Raw genomic sequence first — 27,201 nt, forward strand, 5'->3', positions numbered from 1 at the left:
ATACATAAAAAATAAACCTTCCCATCTCAACCACTCTAGCATACCATTCATGGGATTAATCATGTTCACAATTTGGCAGTACCCTCGCCACCTTCCGTTACTAAAACTTTCCTATCTCCCCAAACAGAAACCCTACACCCAATATGCATTAACTCCCCATTTCCCCTGCCCCCTACTCCTGGCAACCTGTACTCTAATTTCTGTCTCCGTGAGCTTGCATATTTTCTGATATTTTCTTTGTAGTTACCTTGGGGCTTAAATTTAACATCCTAAATCTATAACAATCTTGATTGCTTCTATATCAACTTAACTTCATTAGTATACACAACTTATGTTCCTATACCTCTTTATCCCCCCATCTTTATATAGTTCTTGTCACAAGTTACATGTTTATACATTATGAGTTGAAAACCACTTATTTATCATTACATTCATGCATGCACCTTTTAGATCCTTGTTTTGGTTTGCTGAAGCTGACAAAATGCAATATACCAGAAATAGACTGGTTTTTAACAATGGGGAATTATTAGCTTATAAATTTGCAGTTCTAAGGCCATGAAAATGTCCCTATTAAGGCATCAATAGGACGATACCATCTCTGAAGACTGGTTACTGGCGAACTTGGTCTCCTTTGTCAGATAGCAAGGCACATGGCGACGTCTCCTGGTCCTTCCCTCCAGGGTTTCATTGCTTCAACTTCTGGCTTCTCTGTCTGTGGCTTCTTCTCTCTTAACTTCTCTGAGTGTTTCTGTGAGCTTCCCTCAATCTCCTCTCTTAGCTTCTGTATGTGTTGTATCCTCTTATAAGGGATGCCAGTAAGAGGATTAAGACCCACCTTGAATGAGGTGGGTCACATCTCAACTGAAATAACTGAATCTAAAGGTCCCATGCACAATAGGTCTGCACCCACAGGAATAGATTGACCTTTTCTGGTGGTACATATAGCCTCCAAACTACCACAATCCTTTAGGAAGTAAAAACAAAAAATACACTAATACTGGCATTTATATTTAGCCCTGTCATTTCCATCACTGGAGATCTTTATTTCTTCATGCAGCTTTGATCTATTGCCTATTGTCCTTTCCTTTCAGCCTGCAGAACTCTCTTTACCATCTCTTTTAGGGCTGGTCTAGTGATGATGAACTCCTTCAGCTTTTGAAAGAATGTTTTAAACTCTCTCTCATTTTTTTTAAAATTCAATTTTATTGAAATATATTCACATAGCATACAATCATCCATGGTATACAATCAGCTGTTCACAGTACCATCATATAGTTGTGCATTCATCAGTCCAATCTATTTTTGAACATTTTCTTTATACCAGAAAGAATCAGAATCAGAATAAAAAATAAAAATAAAAAAGAACACCCAAATCATCCCCCCCCATCCCACCCTATTTTTCATTTAGTTTTTGTCCCCATTTTTCTACTCATTCATCCATACACTGGATAAAGGGAGTGCGATCCACAAGGTTTTCACAATCACACTGTCACCCCTTATAAGCTACATTGTTATATAATTGTCTTCAAGAGTCAAGACTACTGGGTTGGAGTTTGGTAGTTTCAGGTATTTACTTCTAGCTATTCCAATATATTAAAACCTAAAAAGTGTTATCTATATAGTGCCTAAGAATGTCCACCAGAGTGACCTCTCAACTCCATTTGAAATTTCTCAGCCACTGAAGCTTTATTTCATTTCATTTCGCATCCCCCTTTTGGTCAAGATGTTCTCAATCCCACGCTGCCAGGTCCAGATTCATCCCTGGGAGTCATATCCTGCGTTGCCAGGGAGAGTTACACCCCTTGGAGTCAGGTCCCACGTAGGAGGGCAGCGAGATCACCCGCCAAGGTGGCTTAGTTAGAGAGAGAGGGCCACATCTGAGCAACAAAGAGGCAGTCCAGGGGGAGACTCTTAGGCACGATTATAAGGAGATTTAGCCTCTCCATTGCAGTAACAAACTTCATAGGGGCAAGCCCCAAGACAGAGGGCTTAGCATGTCAAGTCGTCAGAATGCTCCCTCATTTTTAAAAAATGTTTTATCCCCCTGCAATTTTATTGAGATATATTCACATAGCATACAATCATCCACAGTGTACAATCAAATGTTCATGGTATCATCATATAGTTCTGCATTCATCACCAAAACCAGGCCTTGAACACATTCATTACTCCAAAAAAAAAAAAAGAATAAAAATGAAATAAAAAAGAGCACCCAAAACATTCCATACACCCCGTCCATTCCAGTTATTCATCTACCTTTTGTCCCCATTTTTCTACTCATCTGTCCATACACTGGATAAAGGGAGTGTGAGCCACATGTTTTCAGAATCACACAGTCACACCATATAAGCTATATAGTTATACAATAGTCTTCAAGAATCAAGGCTACTGGATTGCAGTTCAACAGTTTTAGGTATTTCCTCCTAGCTGTTCTAACACTAAAGACTAAAAAGGGATATCTATATAATGCATAAGAGTTACTGTTCTGATTTGCTAATGTTGCCATTATGGAAAATACTAGAAAAGGATTGGCTTTTATAAAGGGGGTTTATTTGGTTACAAATTTAAAGTCTGAAGGCCATGAAAATGTCCAAACGAAGGCATCAACCCAAGTATGCCTTCACCGAAGGAAGGCCAATGGCATCCAGAAAACCTGTCAGCTGGGAAGGCACAAGGCTGGTGTCTGCTGATCCCAGGTTGTGTTCCAGCTCCACTCTCAGCTCCTGTGCATTCTCCAAAGAGTCTCTCTTGGCTACAGCATCAGAGGTACACAATTCCAAGCATCTCTGAGCTAAGCCAACAAGCATCTGGTCTGTGCCAGTGTTTTTTTTTTTAATTAAATTCAGTTTTATTGAAATATATTCACATACCATACAATCATCCATGGTGTACAATCAACCGTTCACAGTACCATCGTATAGTTATGCATTCATCACTCCAATCTATTTTTGAAAATTTTCCTTACATCAGAAAGAATCAGAATAAGAATAAAAAATAAAAGTAAAGAACACCCAAATCATCTGCCCCATCCCACACTATTTTTCATTTAGTTTTTGTCCCCCAATTTTTCTACTCATCCATCCACACACTAGATAAAGGGAGTGCGATCTACAAGGTTTTCACAATCGCACTGTCACCCCTTATAAGCTACATTGTTATACAATCGTCTTCAAGAGTCCAGGCTACTGGGTTGGAGTTTGATAGTTTCAGGTATTTACTTCTAGCTATTCCAATACATTAAAACATAAAATGTGTTATCTATATAGTGCATAAGAATGTCCACCAGAGTGACACCTTGACTCCATTTGAAATCTCTCAGTCACTGAAACTTTATTCATTTTGCATCTCCCTTTTGGTCAAGAAGATGTTCTCAATCCCATGATGCCAGGTCCAGATTCATCCCCGGGAGTCATATCCTGTGTTGCCAGTCCTCAATGTTTGTGACAACATCAGCATCAGTCCAGGTGAGGAAGTCCAACACTTCCACATTTTCCCCCAGCTCCTCAGGGGGTCCCTGCAAATATATTTTTTTCTCTGCCCTAATTACTTTGGGATGTGTCACTATTTCACTCCAGCCTATACTAACCTACCATATCTCACTTCCAATTCAAAGTTCCATGCAATTGTGGTGTTTGAACAAATCGACTGTAGAGTTGTACCGTTTAGAAAATTTAGATCCTGTGCCAAATAGATATCTATTCCCTTGGTCTCATATGGAAGTTGAAGTTTTAAAACACAATCAGTTTCAACCTTTACCCTTTGGCCTGGCTTGCCCTGGTCTTAACCAGACCTGGTTCATTCATATCACTAATTGAAGTCTGGGCTGTTTTTCAGTTTTTTGTTTTTTTTTTTTTTGACAGTGGCTGTATGCACTAATACTGACATTCATATCTGCCGAGCTCTAACTCTGAGTTTCAGGTGTCTCAGAGATATGCATTGTTCCAGAGACCAATCAGGTTATACGCTAGGGGATCAGCATCTCAAAGTTTAGAGATAGGCATTACAATTCAGGGATAGAGTTACTGCTGTAAGAGCTTACAATCTAGGGACTATTACAATTATTATGTCCACGTTAGGCTATGTTCTAAGATTCAATTCTGAGTTTACACATTGTAGTTAGTCCATATTGGTGAGGCATCATCCCTCTCACCGTGTTTTCTCCAACACTTTTACTCCTATATATATATTTTCCTACAATTTTATAGAGTTATATTCACATACCATACATTTATCCACAGTGTACAATCAGTTATTCGTGGTATCATCATAAAGTTGTGCATTTATCACCACAATCAGCACTTGAACATACTGATTACTACAAGAAAAATTGTTTTTTTTTTTTAGCAATAAGAAAAAAATGATAAAAAGAAAAACAACATGTCATACAATACAATATACTAGTAAGGACAGCAAATAACACCGCTACCAAGAATCCCATATTCCTCCCCTATATCCTCCTCTCATATACATTTAGCATTGGCATATTGCCTTTGTTACATTTAATGGAGGTATATTACAATGTTACTGTTGACCATAGACTCCAGTTTGCTTTGATTATGTTTTTTCCTGAATACCATCCCCTTTTCAAATTTCTACATGGTTGACATTCATTTGCTTTCCCACATGCAAAAACATTTTTATATTTGTGTATTTAGTAACAGTTATTGGCCACTCCAGTTTTTGCCATGTTATACAGTCCCAGTCTTTATCATCTATCTTTACCTCTGGTGTCATACATTCTCCTATCCCACCTCTTTCAGCTTTACTCACAGACATCTTTGTTCAGTGTACTTACAATACCGTGCTACCATCACACAGTATTATGCTATCTATTTCTGGATCTATGCCATCAATCCTAACCATTCTGTAGTCCTTCAGCATCAAATGGCTGATCTCTGCCCTCTTTCTATCTCCTGGTCGCCTGTGTTGTCAGTTTTTAACTCCCAAAGTTTGTTCATTAATGTCTGTTCATATTAGTGAGACCATACAGAATCTGTCCTTTTGTTTCTGGCTAACTTCACTCAACATAATGTCCTCAAGGTTCATCCACATTATTACATGATCCATGTCTTTGTTCCGTCTTACAGCTGCATAATATTCCATCATGTGTATATACCACAGTTTGTTTATCCACTTGTCCTTTGATGGACATTTGGGCTGTTTCCATCTCTTGGCAATTGTGAATAATGCTGCAATAAACATCGGTTTACAAATGTCTGTTTGTGTCTTAAGTTTCAGTTCCTCTGAGTATATACCCAGCAATGGAATAGCTGGGTCATATGGAAAATCTATATTGAGCTTCCTGAGGAACCTCCATACTGTCTTCCAGAGTGGTTGCACCATTCTACATTCCCACCAACAATGAATAAGTGTGCCTCTTTCTCCACATCCTCTCCAGCACTTGTCATTTTCTGTTTTTTGGATAATGGCCATTCTGGTAGGTGTGAGATGATATCTCATTGTGGTTTTCATTTGCATTTCCTTAATAGCCAGTGAAGTTGAGCATTTTTTCATATGCTTTTGAGTCATTTGTATTTCCTCTTCAGAAAAATGTCTGTTCATGTCTTTTGCCCATTTTTTAATTGGATTGTTTGTCTTTCTGTTATTGAGATGCAGGATTCCTTTATATATTCGGGATATTAAACCTTTATCTGATATGTGGTTTCCAAATATCATCTCCCATTGTGTAGGTTGCCTTTTGACTTTTCTGACAAAGTCCTTTGATGTACAAAAGTGTTTAATTTTGAGGAGATCCCATTTGTCTATTTGTTCTTTGGTTGCTCGTGCCTTGGGTGTGAGGTCTAAGAAACCACCTCCTATCACAAGATCTTTAAGATATTGCCCTACATTTTCTTCTAAGAGTTTTATGGTCTTGGTGCTAATGTTTAGGTCTTTGATCCACTTTGAATTAATTTTGGTATAAGGTGTGAGACGGACATCCTCTTTCATTCTTTTGGAAATGGATATCCAGTTCTCCAAACACCATTTATTGAACAGGCTGCTCTTTCCCAGTTGCTTTGGCTTCACTGCCTTATCAAAGATCAGTTGTCCGTAGATGTGAGGGTCTACTTCTGAATGTGCCAGTGTTTTTAAAGGACTCCAGTGATTAACTGACGACCAACACTGAATGGGGGGGGGTGTCACATCTCCATGGAAATCAGTCAGAGTTATCACCTACAATTGGGTGGGTCACATCTCCATGGAAACAACTTAATCCAAAGATTCCAACCTAATCAACACTAATGTCTGCCCACACAAGATTGCATCAGAGAACATGGCATTTTGGGGAACATAATACATCCAAACCAGCACAGTTACCTCTCAACTTCATTTGAAAACTCCCAGCCACTGAAACTTTATTTTGTTTCATTTCTTTTCCCTCTTTTGTTCAAGAAGGCTTTCTCAGTCCCACGTCACAGGGCCAGGCTCATCCCTGAGAGTCATGTACCATGTTGCCAGGGAGAATTACACCCCTGGGAGTCATGTCCCACATATCTCCCTCATTTTTAAAAGACAATTTTGCTGGATATAGAATTCTTGTTTGGCAATTTTTTGCTTTCAGCACTTTAAATATGTCACCCCATGCCTTCTTGCCTCAATGGTTTCTGATGAGAAATCAGCACATAATCTTACCGAGGATCCCTTATAGGTAATATGCTGCTTCTCTCTTGCAGCTTTCAGAATTCTATCAATGGCTTTCAACAGTGTGATTTTTAATATGCTGTGACATGAGTCCATTTGGATTTATCCTATTTGGAGTTCCTTGGGTGTCTTGGATATGTCTATTTACATCTTTCATTAAATCTGGGAAGTTTTAAGCCATTATTTCTTTGAATATTCTTTTGTACATTTCTCTCTTCCTTCTGGTACTCCCACAATGCATATATTGGTATGCTTGATGGTTTCCCACAGGTTCCTCAGGCTCTGTTCACATTTGTTCATTCTTTCTTCTTTCTGCTCCTCAGACTGAATGATTTCAATGGCCTTATCTTCAAGTTCTCTGATTCTTTTTTTAAAATTTTTATTCTAGTAACAAAAATATATGACCTAAAATTTCCCCTTTTAACCACATTCAAATATATAATTCAGTGTTGTTAATTACATTCACCATGTTGTGCTACCATCATCACTAAATAGATTTCAATTTCAGTTTCATCAACCCAAATAGAAACTCTGTACAATTTAAGTATTAACTCCTCATTCCCTACTCCCACATCAGACCCAAGTATCCTATATTCTAGTTTTTTACTCTATGAATTTACTTATTCTAATTATTTCATGACAGTGAGAACATACAGTATTCATCCTTTTGTGTCTGGCTTATTACACTTAACATGATGTCTTCAGGGTTCATCCATATTGTTCTCTGTACTCTAATTCTTTTTTTTTGCCAGCTCCAATCTGCTGTTGAACTTCTCTAGAGAATTTTTAGTTTCTTTTACTGTGGTCTTCAGCTCTCTATTGATAATCTCTTCGTGTTCATCTATCCTTTTCCTGATTTCCTTTAGTTCTTTGTCCATATTTTCCTTTAGCTCTTTGAGCATATTTCAGACCACTTTTTAAAGTCTTTGTTTGACATGTCCCTGGTCTGGTCCTATTCATCGATAGTTTCTAATGCTTTAATCTTCTCCTTTGCCCGGGCCATTGCTTCTTGTTTTCTTGTATGTCTTGTAACCATTTGTTGAAACCTGGACATTTTGCTATTTTAATATGTTATTGCTGGAGTTTAGACTCTGAGGCATCTGTTCCTTAAGCTTGTATCCAGCTAGATTTTGACAGAGCTTTCCTTGAATGCCAGGAGCTGACAAAAAAAAAAAAAAAAAAAAAAAAGGAGAAAAAAACACCTTTCCCAGTTTTTGCAGATTGACTTGTGTTGAGTGCTCAACTTCAGGGCTTATCCACAGAGTTTAGAGAATAGCTCCAGGCCAAAGCACAGGGGCCTCGCTGACCCTTTCTGTGCATGCCTCTTGTCTTTGGCATATGCATGTGGGCCTAGGAAATCCCCCCTCTACACATTTCTGAATGTCCCCCTTTCCCTAGGAAACAGTTTCCTCACTGCCCCAGCACTGCATTGGGTGTCTTATAGCCAAAACAATCCCCTGCCCCAGGCAGCACACCTTGACTGCTCTCCCACAGTGTTCTGTAGGAGAGCTGGGTGAGCCACCTTCTATATAAATGCAGGGTAAGTTCTGGGATGGTGAGTCCTTCAGGCCACCACAGACAGATTAGGCCAGACATCCATGCTCCCAGTATGTACATGAGTATTACTCTGTTCCCTCTGGAATGGGGATCAGCACTGGGAGCATGGGGTGGCTCTGTGCCAAGTTGGTGAGGTGTGGGTCACGGGCCAATCAGGGTGCATGAGAACCTACTGCTTTTAAGTAACCTTTTTCTTGATTTGGTGCTTGCCCTGTGTATTAATTAGGGTTCTCTAGGGAAACAGAATCAACAAGAGATATCTATAAATATAAGATTTTATTAAAGTGTCTCATGCAACTGTGGGTGTGCACAAGTCCAAATTCTGTAGGGCAGGCAGCAAACTGGCAACTCCAATGAAGATGTTCGATGAATTCCTCAGGCAACCAAATGGCAACTTCAATGAATGTGTTCCATGAACTCCTCAGGGACAAACTGGCAACTTCAATGAGCTCCTCAGGAAATGCTTCACTGGTTAGCTGAAGAAGTGGTGAAGGTCCTCTATCTGCCTCACTTAAAAGTCTTCAACTGATTGGATTAAATCCAGCTGATTGCATTCTCTCATTGTGGAAGACACACCCTTCATTGATGTCATCAGTCACAGCTGCAGCCAATTGATGATTTAATAAACCAGCCGTCTGATTTATTAACCAGCCACAAATGTCCTTGCAGTAACAGGCCAGTGCTTCCTTGACCAGACACCTGGCCACCATCACCTGGCCAGTTGACACATGAACCTAACCATCACACCCTGTTACTGCTGTCCTTTAACTGTTTTTTGGGGTGTGCTGGTTTGGATGTATTATGTCCCCCAAAATGCCATTATCTTTGATGCAGTCTTGTTTGGGCAGGAAACGTATTAGTGTAGATTGGGTTGCAGACTTTTGATTGGATGTTTCTGTGGAGATGCGATCACTGAACTATAGGCGAGATCTTTCATTAGATAATTTCCATGGAGGTGTGGCCTGCCCATTCAGAATGGGCCTTGATTAGTTTACTGGAGCACTATGTAAGGTCAGAAAGAAGGAGCGAGCTTGCTACAGCCAAGAGGGACACTTTGAAGAATGCACAGGAGCTGAGAGAGGAGCTGCAGATGAGAGACAGTTTGAAAATGGCCTTTGAAAGCAGACTTTTGCTCTGGAGAAGCTAAGACATGAAAAACACCCCAAGAGCATCTAAGAGTGACATTTTTGAGGTGCTGAAGTCTAGAGAGGAATGTCCTGGGAGAAAGCCATTTTGAAACCAGAACTCTGGAGCAGACGTCAGCCACGTACCTTCCCAGATAACAGAGGTTTTCTGGACACCACTGGTCATCCTCCAGTGAAGGTACCCGATTGTTGGACACTTCATGGCCTTAAGACTGTAACTGTGTAACCAAATAAACCCTCTTTTATAAAAGCCAATCCATTTCTGGTGTTTTGCAATCCGGTAGCATTAGCAAACTAGAATGGGGGCTCTGAGAAAGATGTTTCTGCCAGGTCTTGCTGGTTGTTCAAAGCTTTTGTAGAGGAACACAGCCCTGCAGCATCTTATTCAGCCATCTTGATGAGGGTGGCACCATCTCTTCCTTAGTTTTTAAAGTTTGGTTTACTAATCCTATTATTCTAATTATAAATCTAGCAAATATTAATCAAAGGAGCATGTGATTAATGTTTGATTCCATTAATAAACTTAAATAATTGCCTTTAACCATTTATTCTTTATTCATAAATTTAACCTTGTTAAGCTTTTTGCCTGATTAACAAGTAACTGAAAATCTGAGTTAAATATATAAATGTGGCAAATCTGAAATTCTTTTGAGTGTTTCGATACTTAGTAAGAATTTAACTTAAAATCATTAGTATATAGTTATCAATTAAATTAAATTATACTTTTAAAATTTGAAGCTCCAGGCAACAGGCCAAGTTCTTGTACACACTGTGTGTATATAAAATGCCAGATATGCTCATATTCCTTAATGCAAAATATTAATATTATAGGCTTGATTCCCTTAAACATTTCCATACTTAATTCACAGTCTTTCCCAGGTTGAATTGCTCACCAACTAAGAATTTTCATTTCTTCTTAAAAGCAATTTTTAGGGTGATCTTATCAGCAGGCCAGGGTTTCTTAACCACCAGAGTGACTCAACCAGGATGGAGAACAAGTTTTTTACTAGACCCACTGATGGTATAACAAAAATACCATAACCTAAAAATAAAAATAGGTGACTGTGCATAGCTCAGTTCCCTGGATTCAGGTTGCATATTACCCAACTCTTAAACCAGAAACACCAGCCAATTGCTACACTGCTCGATTCAGTTAAAATAATCTACTTATTGCTTCATTCTATTTTTAATTCTCTTCATATTCTTCCTTTTTGTTAGGGAATAGTTCTAACAATATTTAAATGACTTCCGTAGAATCTTCATGACTTTGTGTGCTGCTCTCTCCACAGTTATTAGGTTGCTGTCTTGACAATAATAAGTTCAGAAAGATTTTAATTTTGCAGACTCTTAGGATCATAGTCATGTGCTGCACTTTGTTTTTTCAGTCAATTCTTTTCTTTTTGGAGCACAGGGACAAGAATTTGAAAAACACGCTTTAATCTGATGTTCAAAAGTGATCATCTTTGACTTACTTGTGTTTTATGACCAGTGCGATTTTAGGAAGTTTAATACCAGTTAAATTCAGGATTCAGCAATGCAAATTCAGGATCCAAAATGTTAAGACACAACATCAAACATTTAGAAGTTTTGTCATGCAAAGTCAGTTTAGGTGTGGAGTATAGATATATACAGCTTCAGATGTGCCTTGGAATGGCCCCGGAATGACACTCAGCCACAGACTGTGTCTAATGGAAGTTCGTGCTCGAAAAAGAAAATACTAGGTTACATTTGTTACCCTGTGTCATCCAGTAACCCATTAGCATTTAAATGACTTCTCCAAATCATTGAGGTTTTTCCATGCAAAGAGTGGGTCCCACCCTGCCCAAGGTGCTATTTGAGAACTGGTTTACTGATCAGGTCCCCTGCATATCTCATTTATTTTTTCCCCCAACTTTTAATTATGAAAAACCTCAAACATACAGAAAAGTTGAAACAATTTTACAGTAAACACACACACGTCCATCACATAAATTGTACAATTAACATCCTACTATACTTGTCACATATCTATCCGTGTCTTCATCCATCAATCCTCCCCATAACGAACGCAGATAGCAAGTGCAAAGTTCTTTCAAACGTTGATACCAAAGGGTGCCGCTTACACACCGTCAGCCTCAACGTCCGAGCCAAGTGGAGGTATTTCCACCCTGTGATTTGGGGAACCAAGGAGGCGAAATCTGGTATCCGGAGCGCGGCAGCGCCCCCAATCGACTGCACCGATAGCCCGCACCGCGCCCGCTGAGGGCCGCCCTCACCTTCTGCAAGGCGGAAGGGCGGGGCGCGGCCGGCGGCGCGGTGGCCGCAGTGGACTGGGCGTTGCGGTGGCGGCCACACGCGGACGGCGGGCGAGCGCGAGCGCGGGCGCGGGACCGCTAACGTGCGCGGGGAGCGCGGGGCTGCGCTCGGGTGCTCTCTTGGTCGCTCGCCGCCGCCGCCGTCGCCGCGCCTTTGAGTCAGCAAAGTCCACCGCCCGCCTGCCGGCCCTGTCCTGCCCTGCCCTGCCCTGGGAGAAGCCGCCTGTAAGTGAGAGGAGATCTGCGGGGGAGGCCGCCCCTTGTGGAGCTCGGGGTGGGGATTGCGGCCAGGGACGAGCCGGCCCCGCGTTCCTTTCCAGAGGTGCGGGGCCCTTCCCGCGGCTCCCCTGTAGGCTCCGAAGAGGTTTGAGTCCCCTGGGCTTGGAGCCGAGGAGCTGCCTCCTGTGCAGGGGAGGAAGAAATTGCCTGTTTTTTTTTTTTTTTTTTTTTTTTTTTTGCTAGGGAACGAACGTACTGGTCCAGGGGTTCATTTGCTAAAAAGACACCCGGGGGAGAGGGCGGGGCAGAGGTGGAGTCCTGGATTCTAGAAAAAGTGCCGTGACACCTTACACCAGACCGGTTTGGCTGGGTATTTTTTTATTCATGAAAAGGGTAGCTTCGAGTTTAGAAATCGGGAAGGGTGGGCAGGTATTTTTTATTTTTATTTTTATTTATTTTGAGTGTGAGATTGTGAAATTACTGGAAAAGGCCCGACTGATTACCAGGTTTGGTGACACAGGAAAGCAACAGCCTTGTTTTTCAATTCTGGATGCATCATACCTCTCAAAAATTACGCAGCTTATTGAGGGGGGAATGGCCCACCGGAATGTAAAAACAACATGTCCTGCTTGAAAGGAGGAGCTTCTTTTTCTGCCAGACATGCTTACATGTAAGAATAACGGAATTAGAAATTTAGAGCAGGAAGGAGGTTTTCACGTGATCTGTCAAACCTGTCGTTTTATGGGACAACTGAGGCCCTGGGAGAGAAGTGTCGAGTAGGATTATTCAGCCAGATGGGATCAGAAACAGTCTTAGAACCTGGTGGGGTTCTGAACCACCCTCACTCCTCACTCCAGAGTTCTTTCTATTGTGGGGATTGTGATGGTTGTGGGAGATGGGATGCTTTTGGAATGCAGAGACCCCCTCTCTTCCTTTGAGTGTGGGCTGGAGACCCATTCCTAAGGCTGGTATACACTCGTCTTTTTTCTTTTTCTTTTTTTTTTTTTTTTTTAAGGGGTTATACACTTTGGGATAGACTGATAGGGCTTTTCTAAATAAATACACAAAAATAAAATATGTTTAGAAGTAAATACGTGAAGCTATGAAATAACAAATTAGCATTGACTTGTATTTAACCGACCATCCTGTTTCTTCTGTTAGTCCATTTCATTCTCACTGGGGTTACCATTTCAGTGGTGAGGAAATTGGTGTTGACACAGCTCCTCATTGGGAGCTTCTCTTGACTTGTGGGCTGCTGCTTTCCCCACCACTCTAGACTGTGGTAAGCACTTCCTCTTATTTAATTTCAAGCTTGTTATCCTAAAAATAGAAATAAACACCTTCATTCCTTTGCAAATAAAAATGTATTAAAGACTAAGTTTTAGGTTCTACTACAGCAATTCATGACTTCGAAGCACTCTTGATCCCTTTCCTCAGCCTTAAGATCTCTACTTTCATTTTAAAAGATTCACTTTGCTGGTTAAGCTGTTAGGGGAAATGGCTTCTTTTCTTCTGTTGGTGTGGGTGCCCACTTGTGAAGGGCGCACCGTCCGGCCATCTGGGTCTTTCATTTCTAGGAGTGACAAAGAAGGGCTTTTATCCCTGCAATTTTGAGCTGCTATCATCAAACATCCTTCTTTCTCTTAGTGATATGGGTATGAATTAGTCGTGATGTTCTCTAAGCCCTGTTTAAGCGAGAGTCATATGGAATAGTGGTTATGGCTTCCGGTTTCAGATACATCTGTGTTGAAACCTTAGCACAGTCGTTTGCTACCAGAGGTACTATTGGCAGGGCACCTAACCTGTCTTTGAGTTACCTTTTTTAAAAATTAAAAAGGGTCATGATAATGCTTGCCTTCCTGGACAGCAGCTGACATTTATTGAGCACTTATGTGCCAGGCCTTGTGAAAAGAATTATGATGTGGCAATCTCTTTAATCCTCCCAACAAATTCATGGGGCAGTCTCTATTATTGTCCCAGTTTACTTCTAGGGAAATTAAGACTCTGAGATATTTATGACCTTGTTAAACTCTCTGTTCATACTGTGGCGGGTATGTCCCAGAGATCTAGAATAGCTAATTATTATTTAGAACTTAGTGTATGCCAAGCCCTGTTTCGGCTACCCTGTGTAGGTAGACTGTTTCCAGAATCTGTGCCCTCAGCCACTCCCCTATGAATGTATGTGAAGTGCTTAGCCAGGCCTCAATCCGGGGCACCTCTTATTAGTACTTATTAGTACACCTCTTTTTCTCCCTAAAAAGCCCCTCCTCCTCCCCAGTTTCTGTAGAGGAGATACTTTTAGTTCTGTAAATGATTCAGTTTTACTTAAGGTTTCATAATTCTCTATACATTTGTTACATCCTCTGTCATTTCCCCCTTACCTGTTAAACTTTGACTTCAAAATAGTTTCAAACTTACAGGACATTTGCAAAAATAATACAAAACCCGTACAGAGAACTCCATCAACTTCTGTTGTTTATAAACCTTGTGGTAGGCCTTTAGGATCTTAGCCCTGGGGATACATAGATGGACTGGAAGGGGGCCAGTGAACACCCCCTAAAAATGCATGAATGTTCATATGCAAATTGTTCTGGGGAGAGAATCTGTAGCTTTCTTCAGATTTTTAAAGGGTCGCCCATGGTAGAAAGAAAAGTTAGTAATGACTTTTTTTTTTTTTAAACTTTATTTATTGGAAAATTAAAATAGACAGACAAACAACAACAAAAAACCCTACAACATTTCAAACAAAACAAAGCAAAGGATTAAGAAAAACAAATAACCTAAAATAACGACTTTCCTTCCAACGTGTTTATGACTTTTCTATTCCAGTAATCTTATTTTTACAAATGCAGCCTCCAAGGTCCAGCAGAGAGGCAGAATAACTTAATCTGAACTATACAGCTATTTAAAGGTAGAAAGGGGACTAAAACGCAGGTCTCCTGATCCAGCCTCATAGTCTTTCCTTTACAACCCAGTATTTCCCTTTGAAATAAGGGGTGCCAGCTGAATAAATTCAGAAATGCCAAAAGACTTGCTCTCTCAGCTTTCTCAGTAGGCCGTACAGTGTGTGAGAGACCAGCAGAGCTTCCTGGAAGCGCTTATCAAAACACACCATCCTTTGGCATATTATCTTGTTAGCTGAACCACTTTACTGTGATTTCGGGTAGGAATCTATAGTTCTGAAAGATAGGAGCCATTAAGATAAAAAGTGTCTGGGGAGAAGCCGCGGAAAGACTCAGAACACGTATTGGTTGAGGCACAAGGAGGCCATTCAGACCTCTTAGAAGAGTTGTAGTGTTGAAAAGTTTTTGCTGACGGATTTGTAAATTCAAGCAAAATTTCATAAAGTCTGAAGTTTCTGTGTAGTGTGTGAATTACTGGGAAGTAAGGTCATCTCCTGGCCAAAAGTTGATGCTCCAGTGATAAAACCAGACTAATAGGTCTTTGGCTTTTTATTAGTTTAGACCAGATCTTTAAGTTGATTTAAATTTTACAGATTAATTAATAAAGTTTACCTGGAAAAATAAAGTTGCACTGACAGGCAGTCCATTTTTGAAAAAGGATCCTGAGAATGGTCTGTTCAGCCAGATACCAAATTTTATCACTGCGGATCAAGAATAGGAGGTCCAGAAATGTTTCTGTTATAAGGATATGAATTTAGTATATGATAAAATTTCCTGGAGTCACGTCTGTTGGGGCAATTGGCTGTCCACCTAGGAAAAATGTTAGATCCCTGCCTCATACCATTCACAAAAGTAGATTCCACATAGACTAAAGATTAAATGTCAAAATGAAAACTATTGATATTAAAGATGTGTGTGTATGATTTTTTTTTTAAAAACTTTTTATTTAGAAATAGCTTCAAACTTACAGGAAAGTTGCAAAAAAATGCAAACACAATACATAGACCTCTAACAGACCCCACCCATATACACAAATTTACCTGCTATTAGTATTTTGCCACATTTGCTAAAACATTCCCTCTCTCTCTCTCTCTCTCTCTTTCTCTCTCTCTCTGTTATATGATGGTTTTTAATAATAACTTTAGGGGCAGGAAAGACCTTTCCAAGTTTAATAAAACCTAGAAACCATAAAGGAAAATATTGATAAATCTAATTTCATGAAACATTATACTTCTGTAAGGATAAAAGGTGCCATAAATAGTTAAAAGTTAGATGATAATATAGTAAAAGCAAATTGTTGCAACATATACAAGAGGCATGACCCTTAAAAATCAATAGAAAAAAAGAAAATATGTATAAAAATATGTATATAAAATACTTAACCGCATTAATAATCAAATAAATGTGGCTTGAAAACAACCATGAAACCATTTGTGCTTAGGTTGATAACATCCGATGAGGGGGTAGGAAAATAGATTTTCTCCATGTGCTGTTTCGGGGAGTATAAATGGTACAACTGAAAGGCAGTTTGGCAATGTTTATAACATTTAAAAATTTGCGTACTTTCTGATTCATCTGTCCTACCTCTAAGACTTTATTCCTCAGAAATATTTGCTACCTGAACAAAGAAGTTACTATAAATGAGCTGATTTGGAAAGTATCCACTATTTATTAAGTAATGAAAGCCAGGTGTAGAATAGTAGGTATAGTACGGTTTCAGTTTTTGAAAAAAATAATGTCTGAAAGGATATGTCACTAACTATAAACAGCCATTACCTCTGTGGAGTGGGATTAGAAAGAGAAGGCAGTGTGCAAGATTTCACCCAATGTATTCCTATTTTTTTTTAACTTCACTTTTGAAATAATTTTAGAATTATGAAAGAAGTACTGAAAATAATAAATGTTTTATTTTTAAAAAAGAAATAAGGAGTATGTTTTACTGAACAAAACAAAACACCAAAACCATACCTAAGGATTCCTGTGACAAAATATCAGGTATTAGTAGGGTCTCCTGCCTTGAGCCTCCAAGCTTGACTGCTCGGTCAGGGGATGGTCTCCCCTTGAGTGGAGGACCCGGTCCTCTGGAGTTCCAGGTGACCATTCCAAAGGTTTGCCCCAGCCTCTACTCCTGAAGTCAGGAGTTGTATTAATTGCTGAATTCAGAAGGACACTTATCCTGGATTACTCTGTCTTTAGCATTAAACAAAACAAAACAAAACAGCATTCATCTCTTGATTTAGGTTTGTTGCCTGGGTAGAGCAAGCCTAACTGTTATGCTTTTATTGGTATTTTCTCAGCATACCCTCTCCCACACTCACATTGGATATCCAGCCTGGGCTTTCTGGCTTTAATAGGCCAGAACTCATATAATTTCCTTGTGCAGTTAAAAATGGTGCCCAACTTGCCCCTATGAAGCTCGCTACTGCAAAGGAGAGGCTAAACCTACTTATAATCGTGTCTAAGTGTCTCCCCCTGAGTGCCTCTTTGTTGCTCAGATGTGGCCCTCTCTCTCTCTCTAACTAAGCCGCCTCTGCAGGTGATCTCACTGCCCTTTCCCCTACGTGGGACCTGACTCCCAGGGGTGTAAATCTCCTGGCAATGCAGGATATGACTCCCGGGGATGAATATGGACCCGGCATTGTGGGATTGAGAACATCTTCTTTACCAAAAGGGGGATGCGAAATGAAATGAAATAAAGCTTCAGTGGCTGAGAGATTTCAAATGGAGTTGAGAGGTTGCTCTGGTGGACATTCTTACACACTATTATAGATAACATTTTTTAGATTTTAATGTATGGGAATAGCTAGAAGTAAATACCTGAAACTACCAAACTCCAACCCAGTAGCCTTGACTCTTGAAGATGATTATGTAACAGTGTAGAGTACAAAGGACGACAGTGTGATTGTGAAAACCTTGTGGATCGCACTCCCTTCATCCACTGTATGGATGGATGAGTAGAAAAATGGGGACTAAAACTAAATGAAAAATAGGGTGGGATGGAGGGGGAAGATTGGGGTGTTCTTTTTACTTTTATTTTTTATTCTTATTCTGATTCTTTCTGGTGTAAGGAAAATGTTCAAAAATAGATTGGAGTGATGAATGCATAACTATATGATGGTACTGTGAACGGCAGATTGTACACCATGGATGATTGTATGGTTTGTGAATATATCTCAATAAAACTGAATTTAAAAAAAAAGTGGTACCCAAAACTCCAGCTCCTTAGCAGTGGAACTGGTAATGATCTACATATGTGTCATATCTCTATTGAGAGTAGATGTCCCTGATTTTTTTTTCCCCCAGGCAGCCTGGATACCCTTAGGAAGACGAGGAAGGAAAATTTAGCTTACAAACTTGAAGTCTTGAACCCTTTTCTGATTTGGACTGGAAATTCCTAATAATATTCCTAATAGCTGCCAAGGCACCCTCCATCAGGGATCCCTGGGTTCCTGGGGTTGGGAGAACAGAGCAGGGGGTAAGAGGAATTAAAGTGGGCACCGAGGGACAGAAGCAGACTTTGCCTGGGACCAGTCCTGTGTCCAAAGTGTGTGATAACATTTTCTGATTTGTTTCCAGGAACGTTTTATAATTGTTTGGCATGATGACATGTTTTAGGATGGAGATGAGAACTGATGTCTATTTAGTACTCACTATATCCCATACACTTCCTGGGCCCTTTGATTTACATTATTTCAGTTAATCCTTAATCCTGTGAAATAAGAATTGTTATAGCCATTTTTTACTGTTTAGAGCTATTTCATTGCTTGTTCAAGTGGAAGTGTCAGGATTTGAACCCACAGCTGCTCCCATGGCTTTTCTTTTTTTTTTTTAACCCCAGTGCTCCATCTTAAGATTCCCAGCATTGTGTTTGCTGTGTTTGCTTTTAGGCCAAGGTGTCATTCTCTCAGAAAAAACTTTTAAGGGAAAATTTAATAAGCAATACTGGGTACATTGTTAGATATAGGATGCTGAGGTTTTCACTTCTGATCCTCAAACATATTCTATATAAGTTATAAAAGGCTGCAGTTTTTGGGCTGGGTTATAAATTTTTTTACTGACATCAGGGGCAACAAGAGCTCTGTCCTGGTTTATTTACAAAATATCAAGAGATAAATGTAAAACGTCATAGCATTTTAGCTTAGAGGTCAGTGGTACAAACTTATTTCCTTCTTGGTTTTTTTGAACTTTTTTCCCCCCATTTTCCATCTCAGATGTGCGTTTTTCTTCTTTGTGCCTCTTTATGCTTTCCTGATTCCGCTAAGGGCCCTGTGGCATTTGGCTAATGTTCTCTGGGTATCATGGGCCCAGAACCTCTACGGCTGTGATCAGTGTGGGGCACCTGCCCTGATGTGGCCTTGGGAGCCCCCTCCCTTGAGTGCAGTACACAGACCCTCCCCAGCCTATGACACCAGCAGTGTCACTGGGAGCCGATGCTTCTGCAGCCCCAAGACAAACCCATGTTTGTGCTGTGCTTTCCCTGCAGCCAGCCTTCTCTTTCACAGTCCTTGCACAGCTTATCTCTCTCTCTATTTTAATTACAGAAGTTGGGGGTTTACAGAAAAATCATGTATAAAATACAGGGTTCCCATATACCACTCTATTATTAACACCTTGCATTGGCATGGAACATTTGTTACAATTGATGAAAGCACATTTTTCTAATTGTACTATTACTGTAGTCCATGGTTTAACTTAGAGTTCACTCTTTGTGTTGTGCAGGTCCATGGATTTTTTAAAATGATTTTATTCTAGTAACATTTTTATAACCTAAAATTTCCCTTTTAACCATATTCAATTTTATAATAACAGTGCTGTTAATAACATTTACAATGTTGTGCTACCATCATCACCATCCATCAACAAAACATTTTCATCATTCCAAATAGGAACACTGTACATTTTAAGACTTAACTCCCTGTTGCCTACACTTACCCTGTCCCTTGGTAATCTGTATTCTAGATTCTGACTCTATGGATTTACTTATTCTAATTATTTCATATCAGTGAGATCATACAATTTTTGCCCTTCCGTGTCTGGCTTATTTCACTCAACATGATGTCTTCAATGTTCATCCATTTTTGTTGCATGTAGCAGAAGTTCATTACTTTTCAGGGCTGAATAATATTCCAATGAGTGTTGTATTAGTTAGGGTTCTTTAGGGAAACAGAATCGACAAGAGATACCTGTAATTATAAGATTTTATAAAAGTGTCTCATGCAACTGTGGGGATGCACAAGTCCAAATTCCGTATGGCAGGCAACAAGCTGGCAACTCCAATGAAGGCGTTTGATGAACTCCTCAGGCAGCAAACTGGCAACTCCGATGAAGGTGTTCGATGAACTCCTCAGGAAACGCTTCACTGGCTAGCCGAAGAAGAATTGAAGGTCCTCTCTATCTCTTCCTTAAAAATCTTCAACTGATAGGATTAAATCCAGCTGATTGAATTCTCTCATTGTGGAAGATACACACTTCATTGATGTAATCAGTTACAGGTGCAGTCAATTGACTGATGATTTAATAAACCAGCCTTCTGGTTTATTTAACAGCCAAAAATGTCCTTGCAGTAACGGTTAGGACAGTGCTTGTTTGACCAGACACCTGGATACTATCACCTGCCAAGCTGACACATAAACCTAACCATCACAGGTGTATATACCACATTTTATTTATCAGTTCATCAGTTGATGGACACTTGGGTTACTTCCATCTTTTGGCAATTGTGAATAATGCCACTATGAAAGTGGGTTTACAAATATCCGTTGGAGTCCCTGCTTTCAATTCTTTGGCGTATAAGCCTAGAAGTGAGATTGCCAGATCATATAGTAATTCTATTCTTAACTTCCTGAAGAACTGCCAAACTGTTTTCCACAGCAGCTGCACCATTTTACATGCCCACCAGTAATGAAAGAGTGTTCCTGTTTTTCCACACCTCTCCAACACTTGTAATTTTCCATTTTTTTAATAGTAGCCATTCTAGTGGGTTTGAAATGGTATCTCGTGGTTTTGATTTGCATTTCCCTGTTAGCTAATGATGAGCATCTTTTCATACGCTTTTTGGTCATATGTATATCTTCTTTGGAGAAGTGTCCATTCAAGTCTTTTGCCTATTTTTAAATTGGGTTGTTTGTCTTTTTGTTGTTGAGGTTTCCAAATATTTTCTCCCATTGTGTAAGTTGTCATTTTACCTTCATGATAAAGTCCTTTGATGCACAAAAGTTTTTAATTTTGATGAGGTCCCACTTTTATTTTTTCTTCTGTAGCTTGTGTTTTGGGTGTAAAGTCTTAGAAACCATGGCTTAACACAAGGTCCTGTAGATGTTTGCCTATGTTTTCTTCTAGGAATTTTATAGTTCTGGTTCTTATATTTAGGTCAGTGATCCATTTTGAGTTGATTTTTGTATATGGTGTGGTAGGGGTCTGCCGTCATTCTTTTGCAAAGGGAGACCCAGTTTTCCCAGCACCATTTGTTGAAGAGACTATTCTTTTCCAATTGAGTGGTCTTTGCCCCATGTCAGAAATCAGTTGGTCATGAAAGCGAGGGTTGATTTCTGAACTCTCAGATCAATTCCAGTGGCCTATATGTCTCTCCTTGTGCCAGCACCATGCTGTTTTGATTACCATGGCTTTACCAGTTTTAACATTGGGAAATGTGAGCCCTTCAGCTTTGTTCTTCTTTTTCAAGATGACTTTGTCTGTTTGGGGCCCTTTACCCATCCATGTAAATTTGATGATTGGCTTTTCCATTTCTGCAAAGAAGATTGTTGGAATTTTAATTGGGATTGTGTTGAATTTGTAAATCAATTTGGGTAGAATTGACATCTTAACAATATTTAGTCTTCCAATCCATGGAATTTAATGTCCTTCCATTTATTTAAATGTTCTTTGATTTCTTTTAACAATGTTTTGTGCTTTTCTGAGTGTAAGTCCTTTACAACCTTGCTTAGATTTATTTCTAGATATTTGATTCTTTTACTTGCTATTGTAAATGGAATTTTTTTCTTGATATTTTCTTCCAATTGTTCATTACTAGTATATAGAAATGCTACTGATTTGGGGGTGTTGATCTTGTACCCCACACTTTGCTGAATTCGCTTATTAGCTCTAGTAGCTTTGTTCTGGATTTTTCAGGATTTTCTATGTATAGGATCATGTCACCTGCAAATAAGGAACATTTTACTTCTTCCTTTTCAATTTGGATGCCTTGTATTTCTTTTTCTTGCCTAATTGTTTCAGTCGCAACATCCATTACAGTGGTGTAATAGAATTGAATAACAGTGGTGAGAGTGGACATCTGTTCTGGTTTGCTAATGCTGCCGGAATGCAAAACACCAGAAATGGATTGGCTTTTATAAAAGGGGGTTTATTTGGTTACACAGTTACAGTCTTAAGGCCATAAAGTGTCCAAGGTAACACATCAGCAATTGGGTACCTTCACTGGAGGATGGCAAATGGTGTCCGAAAAACCTCTGTTAGCTGGGAAGGCATGTGGCTGGCGTCTGCTCCAAAGTTCTGGGTTCAAAATGGCTTTCTCCCAGGGCATTCCTTTCTAGGCTTCAGTTCCTCAAAAATGTCACTCTCAGTTGCTCTTGGGGCATTTGTCCTGTCTTAGCTTCTCCAGAGTAAGAGTCTGCTTTCAACGGCCGTCTTCAAACTGTCTCTCATCTGCAGCTACTCTCTCAGTTTCAGTGCATTCTTCAAAGTGTCCCTCTTGGCTGTAGCAAACATCTGGGCCTGTGTGGCTCTATTTAAAGGACTCCAGTAAATCAATCAAGACCCATCCTAAATGGTCAGGGCCACACCTCCATGGAAACTATCCAATCAGAGTTATCACCAACAGTTGGGTGGGGCACATTTCCATGGAAACAACCTAATCCAAATGTTCCAACTTAATCCCCACTAATATGTCTGCCCCCACAAGATTGAATCATAGAATGTGGCTTTTTCTGGGGGACATAATATGTACAAACCGGTACAACATCCTTGTCTTGTTCCTAATCTTAAAGGGAAAGCTTTTAGTCTTTCACCATTAAGTATGATATTAGTTGTGAGTTTATCATATATGCCTTCTACCATTTGGAGAAAATTTCCTTCTCTTCCTAGTTTCTAAGTGTTTTTTATCAAGAAGCGGTGCTGGATTTTGTCAAATGTCTTTTCTGCATCAATTGAGATGATCATGTGGATTTCTCTCCGCATGATTTTCTCTCCACATGGTTTTAAGTGATTTTCTTATGTTGAACCACCTTGCACCCCTGGGATAAATCTCACTTGATCATGGTGTATAAAACTTTTAGTTAGCTGTTGAATTTAGTTTGCTAGTATTTTATTGAAGATTTTTGCATTTATGTTTGTAAGAGATATTGGTCTGTAATTTTCTTTTCTTTGGTATTTTTATCTGGTTTTGGTATGAAGGTGATGGTGGCCTTTTGGAATGAATTACAAAGTGTTTCCTCCTCTTCAGTTTTTTGGAAGAGTTTAAGCAGGATTGGTGTCAATTCTTCCTGGCCTGTGAAGCCGTCTGGGCCTGGGCTTTTCTTTGCTGGGATTACTGATTCAAGTTCTTCACCAGTTATTGGTTTGTTGAGATCTTCTGTTTCTTCTTGAGTCAATGTAGGAAGGTTGTGTGTTTCTAGGAATTTGTCCATTTCATCTAGGTTATCTAATTTGTTGACATACAGTTTCATAGTATCCTCTTGTAGTCCTTTTAAAATCAATGTGGTCAGTAGTAATGCCTCCCTTTTCATTTCTGATTTTAATTATTTGTGTTCTCTCTCTTTTTAACCTTGTCAGTTCAGCTAAAGATTTGTCAATTTTATTGATCTTTTCAGGGAACCAACTTTTGGTTTTGTTGAGTTTCTCTATTGTTTTTTAAATCTCTATGTCATTTATCTCCACTCTAATTTTTGTTATTCCCTTCCATCTGCTCATTTTGGGTTTAGTTAGCTCTTTTTCTAGTTCATCCAGTTTTGAGGTTAGGTCTCTGATTTGACATTTTTTTTTTTAATTATTATTTTGAAATAATTTCAAACATATAGAACAGTTGCAAATACAATACAAACCCCATACAGAGAACTCCAACACCCTCCCACCCCCAGATATCTGTATCTACCAATTTTACATTTTGCTACCTTTGCACTAACTTTCTTTCTCCTTCCTTCCTTCCTTCCTTCCTTCCTTCCTCCCTCCCTCCCTCCCCCCCTCTTTCTTTCAGCTATATCTGTTATCTTTCTATCAATTATCTACCTACTCATTGATCATCTTCTGAACATTTGAGAGCAGGTTGCATGTATCATACTCCTTGAACTTATGACACTTCCATGTACGTTTCCTACAAATAAGGATATTCACTTATGACATCTTTTTGTTTTTTAATTCAGTTTTATTGAAATATATTCACATACCATACAGTCATCCGTGGTAAACAATCAACTGTTCACAGTATGATCATATAGTTATGCATTCATCACCATAATCTATTTCTGAACATTTTCCTTACATCAGAAAGAATCAGAATAAGAATAAAAAATAGAAGTAAAAAAAGAACACCCAAACCATCCCCCCCCATTCCACCCTATTTGTCATTTAGTTTTTGTCCACATTTTTCTACTCGTCCATCCATACACTAGATAAAGGGAGTGTGATCCATAAGGTTTTCACAATCACACTATCACCCCTTGTAATCTGCATTATTATACAATCGTCTTCAGGAGTCTAGACTACTGGGTTGGAGTTTGGTAGTTTCAGGTATGTACTTCTAGCTATTCCAATACATTAAAACCTAAGAGGTGTTATCTATATAGTGCATAAGAATGTCCACCAGATTGACCTCTAGACGCCATTTGAAATCTCTCAGCCATTGAAACTATTTCGTCTAATTTTGCATCCCCTTTTTGGTCAAGAAGATTTTCTCAATCCCACGATGCCAGGTCCAGATTCATCCCCCAGAGTCATATTCTGCATTGCCAGGGAGATTTACACCCCTTGGAGTCAGGTCCCACGTAGAGGTGAGGGCAGTGAGTTCACCTGCCGAGGTGGCTCAGTTAGAAAGAGAGAGGGCCATATCTGAGCAACAAAGAGGTACTCAGGGGGAGACTCTTAGGCACAATTATATGCAAGTTTAGCCTCTCTTTGCAGTAATGAGCTTCATAAGGGCGAGTCCCATGATAGAGGGCTCGTCACATCAAACTGCGAGTCCCAATGTTTGTGACATCAACACCAGTCCAGGTGAGGAAGTCCAACACCTCTGCACCTTCCCACAGCTCCTCGGGGGTGGGGTGGGGTGGTGGCTGTAAATATATTTGTTATTCTCTGCCAGGTTACTTTGGGATGTGTCACTATTTCACTCTAATCTATACTGACCTACCATATCTCACTTCCTATTCAAAGTTCCATGTAATAGTGGTGTTTGAACAAATTGACTGTAGAGTTACACTGTTTAGAAAATATAGATCCTGCACCAAATAGACATCTCTTCCCTTTGTCTCACATGGAAGTTGAAGTTTTAAACCACAGTCAGTTTTGACCTTTACCCTTTGGCCCAGGTTGCCTTAGTCTCAACCAGATCTGCTTCATTCATATCTGTAATTGAAGTCTGGGCATGACATCTTTTTTAATGTAAGCATGTAGACCTATAAATTTCCCTCTCAGCATTGCCTTTGTTGTGTCACATAAGTTTTGATATGTTGTGGTTTCATTTTCATTTGCCTCAAGATATTTCCTAATTTCCCTTGAGATTTCCTTTTTAATCCATTGGTTGTTTAAGAGTACATTGTTTAATTTCCACATATTTGTGAATTTCGCATTCCTGCCTCTGTTAGTGATTTCCAGCTTCATTCCATTATGGTCAGGGAAGATTCATGGTATGATTTCAATATTTTTGAGTTTATTGAAACTTGTTTTGTGACTTAAAATATGGTCTATCCTGGAGAATGATCCATGTGCATTTGAGAAGATTGTTTATTCTGTTGTTGGTTGAAGTTTCTATATATGTCTAATAGGTCTAGTTGATTTAGAGTATTGTTCAAGTCTCGTATTTCCTTATTATTCTTCTGACTAGATGTTCTTTTCTTTATTGAAAGTGGTGTATTGAAGTCTTCTACTATTAAGGTAGAGCTGTCAATTTCTCCCTTCAAATCTGTCAGTATATGCTTTATTTTGAGGCTCTGCTGTTAGATGCATATATATTTATAATTGTTACATCTGCTTGTTGAATTGACCCCTTTATCAGTATGTAATAACCATTTTTGTCCCTTGTAACAGTTTTTGATTTAAAGTCTATTTTATGATATTGGTATAGCTACCACAACTCTCTTTTGGCTACTTCTTGTGTGGTATATTTTTTTCCATCTTTTCACTTTCACCCTATTTATGTCTTTGAATTTAAGGCAAGTCTCTTGTAGATAGCTTATAGTTGGGTCATGCTTTTTTATCCATTCTGCCAATCTCTTCCTTTTTACTGGAGAATTTAATCCATTTATATTTAAAGTCCCTGTTGAAAACTCAGGACTTTCTTCTGCCATTTTGCTAGTTAGTCTTTGTAAGTCTTATACTTTTTTGTCCCTCAATTCTTCCGTTAATGCCTGCTTTCATATTTATTTGATTTTTTGGATTGTAGCAAATTGAGTCCTTCTCATTTCTCTCTGGATATATTTTTCATATATTTTCCTTGTGGTTACCATGGGGTTAAAATTTAACATTCTAAATATATAATAGTCATATTTGATTTGATACCAACGTGACTTCAATAGCATACAGACACACTGTTCCTGTACCCCTCTGCTTCCCCCCATCTTTTTGTACTTGTTATAAATTATATCTTTGTACATTGTATTTCCAAAACCGTAGATTTATCATTACTTTTTATGCATTTGCATTTTAGCACCTGGAAGGAGTAAGAAGTGGAGTTGTATACCAAAAAGTGCAATATGATAGTACAGTACATTTATAATTACCCAAATGGCTACCTTAACCAGAGGTCTTTATTTCTTATGCCACTTTGAACCATTGTCTAGTGTCCTTTCCTTTCAGTCTGAAGAACTCCCTTTAGCACTGATTGTAGGGCAGGTCTAGTGTTGATGAACTCCCTCAGTTTTGTTAATCTCTTCCTCATTTTTGAAAGTCTCACCAGATATAAAATTCTTTTTTGGGAATTGTTGTTTTTTCAACACTTGAGGTATTTCAACCCATTGCCTTCCTGCCTCCATGGTGTCTGATGACAAATTGGCACTTAATCTAGTTGAGACTCATATAATGTTCACAGCATGCTGATCTTCTCTTGCAGTTTTCAGAACTTTCTCCTTGTCTTCCTTGTCATCTGCATTCAACAGTTTGATCAGGGCGTAACTTTCTTCAAGTTTGTCCTGTTTGGTGTTTTCTGGGCCTCTAGGATGTGCATATTCACATCTTGTGCTAAGTTTGGAAAGTTTTCTGTCATCATTTCTTTAA

General features: G+C 39.2%; 1 protein-coding gene across 3 annotated transcripts in view; it reads left to right on the forward strand.

The window, feature by feature from the left end:
• SNX10 (sorting nexin 10) overlaps nucleotides 1-27,201 on the forward strand; it is a 137,338-nt gene that overhangs the window by 26,629 nt on the left and 83,508 nt on the right. The window contains exon 1 of one of the 3 annotated variants that reach the window (XM_037836935.1): nucleotides 11,667-11,863. The exons of 1 other annotated variant lie outside the window; for it this stretch is intronic. The gene's annotated coding sequence lies outside the window, so the exon portion shown is untranslated. Of the gene's footprint in view, nucleotides 1-11,666; nucleotides 11,864-27,201 lie in introns of those variants that run through there. One more of the 3 variants, XM_037836934.1, reaches the window with a different exon arrangement.

Source organism: Choloepus didactylus, chromosome 5 (genome assembly GCF_015220235.1).
Source record: "Choloepus didactylus isolate mChoDid1 chromosome 5, mChoDid1.pri, whole genome shotgun sequence".
In the NCBI taxonomy this organism is placed as follows: Eukaryota; Metazoa; Chordata; class Mammalia; order Pilosa; family Megalonychidae; genus Choloepus; species Choloepus didactylus.